Source organism: Diabrotica virgifera, chromosome 9, assembly GCF_917563875.1.
Source record: "Diabrotica virgifera virgifera chromosome 9, PGI_DIABVI_V3a".
In the NCBI taxonomy this organism is placed as follows: Eukaryota; Metazoa; Arthropoda; class Insecta; order Coleoptera; family Chrysomelidae; genus Diabrotica; species Diabrotica virgifera.
In genome coordinates, this window is record NC_065451.1 from 209884847 (window position 1) to 209899675 (window position 14829).

Consider the following 14829-nt stretch of genomic DNA (forward strand, 5'->3'; position numbering starts at 1 on the left):
CTAAAACTAGCTCTAGTATCATTGACTATGTCGTATCGTCTTTAGCTCCAAATTCTACTGACTGTACTGTTTTCAACTCAGGTTTCTCTGATCATGAAGCAGTATTGACTACATTTTGGTTAAAATCAAAAAATAATAGTGAAAACACGCAACGAAAATTGTTCCGTGTCTTTGGAGAACAAAATTTTCTAACATTTAAACACCTATGTCAAACAACTGACTGGGACTTCCGCTCTGTTGATGTCGACATCGAGTTTTCTAGATTCATAAAGTTATTGTCTGGTCTGGCATACGAATCCTTTCCTCTTAGGCCCATCAAAACTAAACATCGTAAACCCTGGTCAACTAGAGGTCTACGTATATCTGCAAAGAACATGCGTTCATTATCGTACCTAAAAAAATTCTCGGACAACATATCCTTCCATGATTACGTTAGGCTTTACAAGAAAATTTACCATAAAGCCATAAAAGCCGCCAAGGAAATTTATTACAATGCGAGGCTGGCTAAATCAGGTAATGTTGCTAAGGAAACGTGGTCTATCGTAAATGAACTGAGAGATAAGACTTCTTCTCCCACCACAATCCCGACTTCTACTGAGACCCTGAACAATTACTTTGTAAATGTGGCAAAAAATTTAACAAATACTATACCTACTTCTCAGGATCCGATTTCATATCTTTCTCATAGGAATGTAAATAGTTTCTTTTTTACACCCATAGTATTAGGTGAACTACGCTCTACAATAAATGCCATTAAAAATAAATCGTCATCTGGGACTGATGGCCTCACTCTTAAAATGTTTTCTGCTCTACCTGATTGCACTTTAAACCATCTTACTACCTTAATAAACAGGTCATTCGAAACTGGAGTTTTTCCAAGCTGCCTTAAGACAGCGATAATTATTCCTATACATAAAGGAGGCGATAAAGATCTTGCTTCGAATTATCGCCCTATTGCACTCCTGCCCACGTTGTCGAAGATAATTGAAAGTCTGGTAAAAAAAAAGAATCTTATCTTTTCTGTTGAAATACAAATTGCTTACTCCACATCAATTTGGATTCCTGAGTGACAAATGCACGAATGATGCTATGTTCTTCCTTTTCGATCATGTTTACTCCAGTCTAAACAACCATCACTCTACAGCAACAATTTTCTGTGATTTCTCTAAAGCATTCGATTGTGTAAACCATAACATCTTGACTGACAAATTACAGCACTATGGATTTAGGGGAAATGCTCTTAAATGGCTTAAATCATATCTTAATAAAAGAAGTCAGTTTGTGAGGGTTGACACGAAGACGTCTTCTTGCATGCCGTTAGAATGTGGGGTACCTCAGGGTTCAGTTCTAGGCCCTATATTGTTTCTGATATACATAAATGACATCTCTAGTCTGAACATTAAAGGTAAAATATGTCTCTTTGCAGATGATACTAGTATTACTTGGAGTAACACGGATATTATGGATCTTCGCAATACCATAGCTACAGACCTAGTCACCATTAAATCGTGGTGCGATTCGAATCTCCTGTTATTTAACGTTTCTAAAACCAAAGTCCTACCTTACAACAGTATGATGCAACCTTTAGTACTTAATAACAACAGTCTAGAGGTAGTTGAATCGGTGAAGTTCTTAGGGCTTATTGTGGATAAGTCTCTAAAATGGAACTTGCACGTTGATGCCTTACACAAAAAATTAAGTTCTGCTTGTTTTGCGCTAAGATCAGTTGCTACGGAAATGAATTTGTCAACATCTAGGACCGTTTATTATGCCCTTTTTGAGTCTCATCTTCGGTACGCCCTTCCATTCTGGGGTACGTGTTGTGCGACTCAATTTGAGCGTATTTTTAAACTACAAAAGAGAGCTCTTCGTTACTCCCTGAGACTCAATAGCAGAGTTCATTGCCAAGAATTCTTTAAAAAATTTAAAATATTAACTCTTCCTTCTTTGTTTGTTTTTGAATCCGTTTGTTTAATCCGCAAACATGCATCAGAAGGTCCAGAGAGACCCACTCATAACTATCCCCTTAGAAACATGGATCATAATCTTTATCTGCCAACCCCACGGTCTGAGCTGGTTAAGTGCTCTATACTATACAATTCGAGAAAAATGTACAATCACCTGCCATCTAACATCAAATCTATTGCAGCATTTCCCGCTTTTCGCAAGGCCTTGAAAGCTTATTTGCTGGAGAAGCTTTTTATACAGTGAATGACTTTTTTATAAACGATTTGAATTCAGCAAATTGACTTGTAGGATTATTACTTTCGAGTACTTGTGTACATATTTGCAGCGGCATAGAACTTTTGATTTACTTTCCCTTTGCCCTTTCCTCGTTTGCCTTCTTTTTGCTCTGACGTTGTATACTTATTGTTTGCAAAATTTTTAATTTTTTAATGTGTACTTAATAACTGTAAAATTATATTAAGTAGTATAACTCACGCCATTTACTTGGTGTCTGTTTCTGTTTTTGTTTTGTTTGTAGTTTTTTACTATTTTTTGTTTTTTATTGTATTTTTTATTTTGTATAAGCTTTGTCCACAAATTGTTAAAATTTTTTGACAATAAAGCATACCTTACCTACCTTACCCGTATCTCGCAAACGAAGCATTTGCGGACATATGTTTATAGAGCAAACTGGCATTATTTTTTCATGTAGAATTAGCCCTTAAAATCGTTCATACTTATTTACTAACACCCTGTATATGTAACATCAATGACCTGGATTCTGTATTTTGTTATATTTCACTACACAATTGATCAAAAGAACCCGTTTCTCCCCTTTGGGAGAATTTTTATAACATGCTGAGCACAATTTTTTCCATAAATCAGGCGAATCTATCAAATGAGCAATCTTTGGAATAAGTTGGCTGATATATGGTAGTAGTAAAAAGGGAACATAAATAATAATAAATCTTAGGCAAAGTCTGCTCGGAAGACTTGAGCAGAGAGAGAGAGGAGCTTCTATCCACTTTGGCGTGAATGCCAAATTGTGTTACCGGACGGAATGAACAAAAGTTTTAGTGAAAGGAAAAATGAGGGCATTTTCAGGAGAACAAGATAAACGCCTTACTATAAAGCGCCCGCCGAAACACTTATAAATATGAAAAATTTATCAGGCGCGTTCTTTGTAAATTACTGAATGGATTTTCCAACTATTATAAAACGCAACAAGAAGACTACAGTTTTATTTTACTGCATTACTATTTATATTCATTTTAAATATGGAATATCTTTATGTTCCTGTTAAATACACTCACAGACAAAAATATTGCATATTTTATTTTTGAAGTATATCTTTTTCCTTTTAAAAAATTTTGTACTTTTTATTGCTAAATAAGTTGAGCTGAACTATTCTACGTATATTTATTGTCAAGTAACTTGCATATTGCAGAGTCACAACTAATTTGTAGAGAAATTAATGAAATAATCTGATTTTTCTTCATCATCATCGGTGACCGCTGACAGCCCATGGAGGGCCATGGTCGCCCGTTGGGGTTTCTAGGCTCTAAAGTTTTACATGGTGTGGAGGCCAGCCACACGCACAACTCCTCAAAAGTTCTAAACGATATTTATCTAAAATATTACTTTCTTTTTTTTTTTTTTATTTTGAGGAGGTCTTTTCGGCGTTATGTGTGTTTTGCTTGTTTGACTATAGCTGCCCATGCTTTTCTTTCCTTTGCTTGTTTTTCCCATTCTCGTATTCCTAGGTCTTTCAAATCCTGGTTAATACCATCAATCCATCTCTTTCTAGGCCTACCTCTCGGTCTCTTCCCATTTAATTCTTTTCTAAGTACTTTTTTTGTATTTCTCTTATCATCCATCCTTTCTACGTGTCTTAACCAACTTAGTCGTTTACTTCGTATTTCTTTTGTGATAGTCGGTCTGTTAGACACTCTATTTATTTCGTGGTTCATTCTTATACGCCATTCTCCATTCTCCTGTATAGGTCCATATATTTTCCTTAAGATTTTTCTTTCCCATCTAAGAAGTTGTTCCTCTTGTTCACTAGTCAAGGTCCATGTTTCTGATGCATACATTACTACAGGTCTCATTATTGTTGTGTATATTTTTACTTTTGAATTAGTAGATAGTGATTTTGACTTTATGATATTTTGTAGGCTGTAGAAGCATTTGTTTCCAAGAGAAATTCTTGCTGTTACCTCATCACTGTTTTTATTTCCTTCTGTTATTGTTGATCCTAAATATTTGAAACGGTCCACTCTTTCAAATATTTGCCCGCTCAGAGATATGTTGCTTTTCGTTTGTACTTTCTCTCGAGTTGTTATCATGTACTTTGTCTTTGAGACATTAACTTCTAGACCCATAGTCTGTGCCGCTTCTTTAAAATATGTATAAATTTTTTCTAGGTCTTTTAATGTCCAGCTGATTATGTCTATATCATCTGCCGGAGGTGTGTGTGGCCGCCTGTTACAAGCAAGTTGGTTTGAAAGTGCTCTCTCAGAAAAATTGTGAATTTGGGTATGTACACTTTTTATTTAAACTGAAGAACTGTCTACCATATACCAATAGATGCAAAGAAGAGTTTGAGAAGAAAGATTTCAAAAATATCATTCTATTCTTCTAATAAAAGGAAAAGTTCAAAATTAGTAAATTATTCCTTAAAATTAAAGTAAAAGTTTTTAGTATAGGTAACCAATTTTAATACATTAACTTTTTGCATTGTAAGTAACGTTTTTGTTTAAAACAGTAATTACGGTCTGCTATAATAAAGGTGACCATACACTAAAATCCACCGTAGTAAAAATATGGAACAGAAAATTGATGCAATCCTTGAAAAACTATTAAAGTTAGACCTACTGGAAAAACAAAACATGAGAATGGAAGACAAAATCGACACAATCACTAAAGAATTGGCAGAACAAACAGAAGAAAATACAGAGTTAAAAGAAAAGAATCAAGAACTTCAAACAATATTGCAAATTCAAGAAAGAAGGGTAGAAGTATTAGAAAGAGAAGTAAGAAAAAAGAATCTGATCATCCAAGGAATAGAAGAGATCGAAAATGAAGACGAAACGCAAATCAAGCATAAGATTTCAGAAATATCAAGAAAATTGCAAGTAGAACTAAATACAGATCAGGACATTATAGAGATACGAAGACTTGGTATCAAAACTGTTAATAAGAAAAGACCGATCCTCATAGAATTCAAAAATTGGAGCAAAAAAAACGAGGTCCTTAAAGAAAAAAAGAAATTAAAAGGTACAGACATATTCATAAATGAAGACTATCCAAAACACATACAAATTCAAAGAAATGAACTTCGCAAATATCAAAAAGAAGCAAGAGAGAAAGGTCAAAATGCAGGCATTCGTTATAACAAATTGCTCCTAAATGGCGAATTATTCACTTTGAGTCAATTGCAAACCCTATCGCAAGAGAATGAAGCTATAGTTATAGAAGATCAGAAGAAGAATGGAGCTAGAAAATATGGTGATAGATCCCTCTCCGAGGAAGAGTTATCAATGGGCTCTACTACAGAAAGATCAACGAAAATAACGAAAACAGCGTACTCAAAAAACAAGTAACTAAAGCAAGTTGGACGGAGTCAAAGAAAAAAGAAAATAGGACGAAAACAGCAATGGAAGAAGACACTACCGAAAACCGAAGAGAGAAAGAAATACTCACTGTCGGTGCGGACGCCTGATTTTTCTTATAAAATTTAATTTGAAAAAGAAACAATAACGACAGTAGAACAATTTTTTACGGCAACATTGCAACAATTTAGTACCTAGTATTTCCTCCTCTAGCTATAATGATTGCCTGCATCCTTCTATGTATGCTCCGCAGAATATCTTGGATGGTTTCTTGCGGAAGTCAATTCCATTCTTCCTGTGCAGCAATTTTTAATTCTGCAATTAAGTTTGGAGCTGGATTTCTTGCTCGTATATGTCTTTTTAGGATGTCCCATATATGTTCTATGGGATTTGCATCAGGGCTCATTGGTGGCCAGTCTAGAGTCTCAACTCCAACATCCTCAAAATATTGTATGACAGTTCCTGCGGTATGTGCACGGGCATTATCATGCATTAGCACAAAGTTATCATATCCAATGAAGCCGGCATAAGGAAAAACATGCCCCTCAAAGATCTTTCGTATGTACCAGTCAGCATTCATTCGAATATTCAAATCAATAAGCTCCGTACGACTCTCCCAACTAATGCCACCCCATAGCATTATGGAACCGCCACCAAAACTAACATGTACAAGATTACATTCTACGAAACGTTCCCCAGACCTTATGTATACTCGATCATGTCCATTTGGCTTCCATAATTGTATCCTCGTTTCATCTGTGAAAAGAACTCTTCTCCATTGATGTTCATTCCAGTTAACGTGGGCTCTTGCAAAGTGCAACCTTTGAGTTTTATGCCGTGGTAGAAGAAGTGGAACTCTGGCAGGCCGTTTTGTATTCAAACCAACCTCTTTAATTCTTCTAGTCACAATTTTGGCACTTACATTAACTTGTCTTGTGATCAGTAACTCATTTTTGAGATAAAAACTGTAAGTGTACGATTTCGCAAAAATTTAAGTCTTAAATATTGGTCATCTCTTGGCGTTGTACATCTTTTTCGTCCTTGACCAGATCGCCTTTTGTATTCCTTAGTTTCATTGTATCGCTTTACTATATGAGAAACAGTCGACTGATGGATATTCGCTATCCACGCAATATCTTCTTGTCTGTAACCCTCATTTCTTAAAGTAACAATTCTAGCACACACTACCTCACTTAAATGTGGCATATCAGCAAGAAAACTGCAGATTCGGAAAATAAAACTCTCTAACTGATATATTCTGACAATTCAACAAAACAAGAATTGTCAAGTTGCCAAAGCACACTTTCCATACTATGCATAATGTTTGTTAATTTTTTACATTATTGCATATTCAGTTATAAAGACAATGTTTAACCATTTATTTATCTCTAATAAATTAAAATACATCAAATAAATAAATAAATAAAATAAATAGATAAATAAACAAATAAAAAAATACTTTACATTTCAAAGATAAAAAATAAACAAACTAATAACGATTGAAGATAAAATATGCAATATTTTTGTCCATGAGTATATTTTTCAATCGTTTTCACATTGGGAACTTTTTGCTAAAGGCGTAAGCACCCTTAATACAACTAATATAAAAATATATATTGCACCTAATTATGAATAAAATGTTGTTCTTCTTCTTTTGGTGATCATTCTGGCTATAATTATTTTATTAACTTATGCTTTAAATAGATTAGTTGTTGCTGTGGAGAACCATTTCCTCAGGTTCTTTAACCATGATATTCTTCTTCTCTCAATTCCTCGCTTTCCGAAGACTTTGCCTTGACGGATTACCTTCAGTAATCTGTATTTAGTGCCGTTTCTCATTATATGTCCGAGATATTCTAACTTTCTCCTTTTAATTGTATACATCACTTCTCTTTCTTTCTACATTCTTCGTAGTACGTTCTCGTTGGTTATCTTGCCCATCCATGATATCCTCAGGATTCGCCTGTACAGTCACATCTCGAATGCTTCAAATTTTTTCTCCATCGCTTCAGTTATAGAATAGAATAGAATAGAAGTATGCTTTATTGTCATGAAAAATTTAACAATTTTATAGAAAAAGCTTACAAGAATCATAAATAAGAACAATAACAAATAACAAATACAATTTACTAAAATGATATAAATCGTCTATATAAATAAAATAATGAAGAGAAACAAAAAAACAGTAACAATCTATTGCAAAATTAAAAAAAAAATACAAATTGCATAATCTACCTTAAGAAATTTAAAAGTTAAGTTAAGCTGCTGCATATGACACTCAAATATAGATTAAGATTATACTTATAAATACGAATACTGTACTTTCTTAGTTATTGGTTAAGAAACTCTGCTGTTGAATAATATGGTCTTTCAGATAAAAATAGGCTTTAGTCATTTTACGGAACTTGGGGAAAGATGTTGCAGATTTAAGTTGTAGAGTTGTAGATTTAGGTTGTAAAGTTTTTTTGCAGAATATAATATAGATTTCTTTACTAACTCACTGGACGGGATCGGTAAATAGATGTCAAAGGTAGAATTTCTGGTGGAATAGTCATGTCTAGGTCTTGCTGGAAGGACATGTAGATGTTTACGAATTAAGCAAACCGTTTCTAAAATATATAAAGAAGGTAGTGTTACAATCCTGTGATCTTTGAAGTAGCTTCTGCAATGTGTTGTTCTTCTGAGGCCAAACAGATATCTTATTGCTCTTTTTTGTAATTTAAAAATAGCATCAGATTGGGCAGCCGTACCAGAACCCCAAAAAGGGAGACCCTATCGAAGATCTGACTCGAACAAAGAAAAATATGTTATTTTGCAAGAGGCTAAATTCATTTCCTTCGAAACAGATCTTATTGCAAAGCAAGCTGAGGATAGTTTCTTGCTTAACACATCAATATGAAGGAACCATTTCAGATTGCTATCTAAAAAAAAACCAAGAAACTTTACAGAATCAACGATACTGATCTGGCTCTTATGAAGAGGTAAGGGTTGAAGAGCTCCTTTATAGGACAATGCTACTGTTTTATCTACGTTAAAAGAGAGTAAATTTGAATCGGACCAGGATTTTATTGTAAGTAGATCAGAAGTTATAGTAGCATGAAGAGTTGCGATATTTGAGTTGCTCCAAGTGATACTGGTATCATCAGCAGAAAGAAAAACTTTTCCATCGATTTTTAAGCTAGTGATGGCACTAATAAAGATAAGAAAAAGTAGAGGACCCAATACTGAACCTTGTGGTACCCCAAATACAACATTTTTGAGACTAGAGTCTGTATCATTTGCTCTAACCAGTTCTTTCCTATTATCCAAGTAAGGATAGTTATCCTAAGGGTTAGTGTCCAGGATTCAACTCCATAGTATAATATCGAGAAGATATAACATAGTAGGAGCCTTACTTTTATCTCCAGATTAAGGTTGTGGCTTTTAAACAGTTTGGCTATGTTATTGAGTGCACTTCTAGCCTTCTCTATTCTACATTTTATTTCCTGTGAGTGATCCGATTGTTCGTTAACTATTATTCCAAGATAGGTATATTGTTTTACTCGGTCCACTGGTGTGTTTTTGATAAGAAGTTGGACGTCTCTAATTTTATTTTTGCTGTTGACCATAAATTTAGTTTTTGATATGTTTACTTGTAGTCCAAGTCTTTCACTTACTTCATTTGTTAAATGTAGTTAACAAAATGTTGTTAACCTTACCAAAAATCAGTGGCCAATAAATACACGTAAAACATTACTTGACCGTGACTGTGTGTGCTTTCTCAATGGTGTATGTTTATGCAATACGAGCACAATATTAAGTGTAGATTATTAATAGTAAAGAGTATGTCTAAATAGTTTAAGCAGAGCATTATTGTTCTAATTTGATAGAGTGTCAGTCATTCAGTGTCATTGTTTATGTATTTTATATAAACCCAGTGAGCTATGAGTGGTAGGAATAACTTACCGAATAAAACATATACAGTGTATTAAAAATATTGATACTGTCATTTACCCAACTCCCAAAAGAAAAGCCAAGAATGCAAGCAGTAACTTTCTTTAGCACAACACTTATAGGTCTGGATCCCGCGTATCAAAAAAAGTTAATTAATAGCAAGCTGAAAATTTGTAAAGAGCTTAACGGTGTCTAGTCGGACAAACTTTGATGTATGGGAACACTGGACCAGGGGAAATTTTAATTGTGGAATGTGTCATCCTGACAAGTTTACTCCAGGCTGTGGGTGAAAAATAGGTCGATTTCAGGATATAATTCAGGAATTTTTGAAACCTATCAGGTGTTGTAAAGGACGATGCCAGGAATAACTTCTACTAAAATGTGACCAAAAATATTGTGAGCTTTTTTTGTTATTGCGATTTTCATTTGTTAAATTTGCAATTTTTAAAGATTTTTAATTTTGCAGCTTAGGATATTGATTCTAGGGAAAAACTTTTTAATAGAAAGTTGTAGTAAATTAAAACCTACAATTTGAGCTATGGTAAGTTTAATTTCGTTTATTGGTTATTGCAACACAGCCTGCGAAAAGTCCAAAATGGCCGTTTTTTACAATTGCGTTATTTATTGTACAAATATATTTTTTTATTTTTTAAAGCTTTAAAATGAAGATCTTTCAATTCCAAACATAAAAAAATTGTAAGGCCGGATTAACGAATTTGTTGCTTAGATATTATAAATTGTTTATCCCAAGAGGTCAAATGTCGAAGGCTATAACTTTTTGAAAAAAAAAATCATAGAGAGTTGGTGAAACATCCAATCTCCTTCTAAAGAGTTATATTTTCATATTCTGATGTAAATAAATGCGTAAAACATTTTTAAACTTCTAATTTTTGGGCTTGAAAATAAGGGGGCAATTTTCGTTATAAACATTTAGAGCTGAAGCGGCCTTGTACATCCTATGAGTTTCTAACTTACAGATTATTGTTGCTGAAGACGAAACGAAGATTTATAAAAAAATAAAAATTTTCTACAACCAACTGAAGCCGAGATAATTGTTTCTTTTTTCTTAAGTCGTAGTGCCTTTATTTACCAAAATTAAGAAATTATTTTACAGTCATTGACTAAAGAAAGACTTATATTATCTTAAATTAAAAATAATTATAAAATATAGTTACATTTAATTATTAAAAATTATTTTTAAAATCGGTGCTTTTGCGAGCGTCCGAATTTTGCAAATCGCCCGGCTCGCTTCAAATCCGCGCGCTCGGAAAATTTTTACGTAACTTGTATTAAATTTTGACCGAAAACAATTTAATAATATTACCATTATAATATACAGTCTATTTACCACTGTATTTGTTTTTCTTGATAAACTTTTATATGTGAAATCTCATTTCTGAAGAAATAATATTACAAAAATGATACATATATTTGAAATATATAACTATATTTTTAATTTTTTCATTGTTATATAAATATAATAATAATAATGTTACTTCTTATTATACAATATAAAACTTTTTCGTCTTGTAGTGACTATCCGTTTTGGATGTTGGCGACCATCATGGCAATCTGTACTTGCACACTAAATCGGTACTGCTGCTCTAAAAAGATTTGTAGTTGTTGTGTTGAACGACGTACTTAAATTTTCTAGCAAGGTAATCCTTCGCCTTCCTGGTTCTCAGTTTCCAAATGGGGTTTGCCAAATTGCCATGATGGTCGCCAACATCCAAAACGGATAGTCACTACAAGAAGAAAAAAGTTTTATATTGTATAATAAGAAGTAACATTATTATTATTATTATATTTATATAACAATGAAAAAATTAAAAATATAGTTATATGTATCATTTTTGTAAAATTATTTCTTCAGAAATGAGATTTCACATATAAAAGTTTATCAAGAAAAACAAATACAGTGGTAAATACACTGTATATTATAATGGTAATATTATTAAATTGTTATAATAATGGTAATATTATTAAATTGTTTTCGGTCCAAATTTAATACAAGTTACGTAAACATTTGCCGAGCGCGCGGATTTGAAGCGAGCCGGGCGATTTGCAAAATTCGGCCGCTCGCAAAAGCACTGATTTTAAAAATAATTTTTAATAATTAAATGTAATTATAGTTTATAATAATTTTTATGTTAAGATAATATAAGTCTTTCTTTAGTCAATGACTGTAAAATAATTTCTTAATTGTTATAAATACGATTTAAGAAAAAATAAACAATTATCTCGGTTTCAGTTGGTTGTAAATTTTTTTTATTTTTTTATAAATCTTCGTTTCGTCTTTAGCAACAATAATCTGTAAAACATGAAGAGAAGTATCCATACTTACTCAAATGTGGTCTCGAGGTAAACCAATTACAAAAAACTCGAAGATGTACCACAAGGTTATTTATTATTGTTAAAAAACATATAAAAGGACGCGTTTCGGCTTTACACAAGCCATCATCGGCTTAAATACAGGACTGAAAACAACGGACTGACCAGAAAACAGGAAGGAGGAAGAATCAGCTATGTAATGTAAACTAGCTGATTCTTCCTCCTTCCTGTTTTCTGGTCAGTCCGTTGTTTTCAGTCCTGTATTTAAGCCGATGATGGCTTGTGTAGAGCCGAAACGCGTCCTTTTATATGTTTTTTAACAATAATAAATAACCTTGTGGTACATCTTCGAGTTTTTTGTAATTGGTTTAATAATCTGTAAGTTAGAAACTCATAGGATGTACAGGGCCGCTTCAGCTCTAAATGTTTATAACGAAATTTGCCCCCTTATTTTCAAACCCAAAAATTAGAGGTTTAAAAATGTTTTACACATTTATTTACATCAGAATATGAAAATATAACTCTTTAGAAGGAGATTGGATGTTACAAAAACTCTCTACGATTTTTCTTCAAAAAGTTATAGCCTTCGACATTTGACCTCTTGGGATAAACAATTTATAATATCTAAGCAACAAATTCGTTAATCCGGCCTTGCAATTTTTTTATGTTTGGAATTGAATGATCTTCATTTTAAAGCTTCAAAAAATAAAAAAAATATTTGTACAATAAATAATGCAATTGTAAAAAACGGCAATTTTGGACATTTCGCAGGCTGTTTTGCAATAACCAATAAACGAAATTAAACTTTCCATAGCTCAAATTGTAGGTTTTTTAATTTACTACAACTTTCTATCAAAAAGTTTTTCTCTAAAATCAATATCCTAAGCTGCAAAATTAAAAATCTTTAAAAATTGCAAATTTAACAAATGAAAATCGTAATTAAAAAAAAAGCTCACAATATTTTTGGTCACATTTTAGTAGAAGTTATTCCTGGCATCGTCCTTTACAACACCTGATAGGTTTCAAAAATTCCTGAATTATATCACGTTTTTTCACCCACAGCCTGGGGTAGTTTATGGTTGTGAAAGCTACCAGGTTGTTTTTAAGTTTATTCAATAGCAAAATTTTTATAATATATGAAACATTGTTTGTCTGACAAATATGTTGGGCATTTTACACGTAGAACATGTCTAATGACAGGAATTATATTGGTGGTAAATAGCAGCCTGATTTTTGCATGAGAATTTAATGAAAGGGTAACAAATCATTTTAAAATTCTGTCCGACAAAATACATGGGACATTTTCGTAGTCTGACGTTTGAAACCTGTAACCTGTTCCACAATTAAAACTTCCAGTGTTCCCGTACATCAAAGTTTGTCCGACTAGACACCGTTAATATATTAACAAATTTTCAGCTTCCTCTTAATACATTTTTTTCGTACGCGGGATCGAGGTCTATTAAAAATATGAAAAATTTATCAGCCGCGTTCTTTGTAAATGACTGAATGTATTTTCCAGAATTTTATTTTACTGTATTACTATTTATGTTTTCACATTTATTTTAAATGTGGAATATCTTTTGTTTCTGTTGGGTATTTTCCTACTGTTTATATTTTATTCTGATTGAAGATTCTATAATATGACAGCTAACATAATAAAAGTACAATGGCAACATAAAAAACACTGAAATAGATTTTAAAATATTTTGTGACTACTTCTATATTTAGTATACGTGATATAGCCTTGCATAAATTAATTTATTATAATAAAACAAAAGCAAGATTGACATTTAATAATGCGTTAGTTAGATGGCTCTACTCTAGTTACTTGGGAACAAAAAAAGAATGAAGAAAATTGCTCCATGGGAAGCCGAGAAATGCATTTTTTTAACGTATACCGATTTTGAACTTTGAGATTACATTTTCTCCAACCTAATTTTTGATTGGAATTTTGCTAATTTTGGCAATTTTCGCTCGTAATATCGATAGTTTTTATAATAATGATATATGTTATGAGTATTTTAAAGATATGAAAATTTGTATGGAGAAAGAGGACAAAAATAAAAAGGTGATGGTTCAGAAATTATGATCCTATTGTTTATATCTTTTCCGTAAATACCGGTCAAATTTGACCGGTTGTATCTCAGGAACCACTCACCATAATTAAACTTTTTTCTTTTAAAAGAAGCATCCTGCCACTTATTTTCCAATACCGTTTTCATAATTTAATTTAGTTTAATATTTCCCGAGATATTCGATTTGTTTATAAGCAAAAAAATTGTTTATAATTTTAAAATATTTCTGAGGCCTCTTAAATAGTCCAATTTCAATTCTGTAAAGTAAATTAGATAGGTACAGTGTCTTTTTATACAAAAATCATAGTCATTCTTATGTATCATAATTATTATGGTTATTATAGCGACCGTAAATTTTTAATTAACAATTCAATTGTTGCTAAACTGTTCATTCAATTTCGATCGGCTTGTGGAATTTTAATCTATACGAAAGAATCTTTTTAATTACCAATTTATTTAATTATTGATGAACAATTATTACTTATCTAAAATTTTAGTTGAAAATTAAAAATTTTGTTGGAAAAACCTGCATTTTCCGGGGAAAATTTTGGTCAAAGTAAATCGAGAAAAACACGTCTCTATGCAGAATTTAATTACGGTGAATTTTTATTTGTTTGTTTTTGGTGTAAAGTTAAAATCTTTGAAGTTATAGAGCAAACATTGAAAAAAACACGATTTTCGGGCGCAATTTTGTTTATAAAAAGTAGTACACTATCTGCGGACTTTGCATACCTATATTATTAATATATACAATCATAAGATTCGATTCCAGCAATAAAATTGCTGGTAAATAACTTTTCCTTGTATTTTACTTATTAACCCAGAGTATTAATAGTTTTTTTTTTGTTTCAGGTGAGAAATAGAGAAATGTATTCCAAATTAATTTGTAAGTATAATATTTCCCCTTTTTCTCCCTTTACAAATTGGCGCCT

The 14829-nt window shown here is 32.2% G+C and overlaps 1 protein-coding gene across 2 annotated transcripts in view; it reads left to right on the forward strand.

The window, feature by feature from the left end:
- The window catches only part of LOC114334818 (uncharacterized), a 905910-nt gene that overhangs the window by 268048 nt on the left and 623033 nt on the right, over window positions 1-14829 (forward strand). The window lies entirely within an intron of this gene.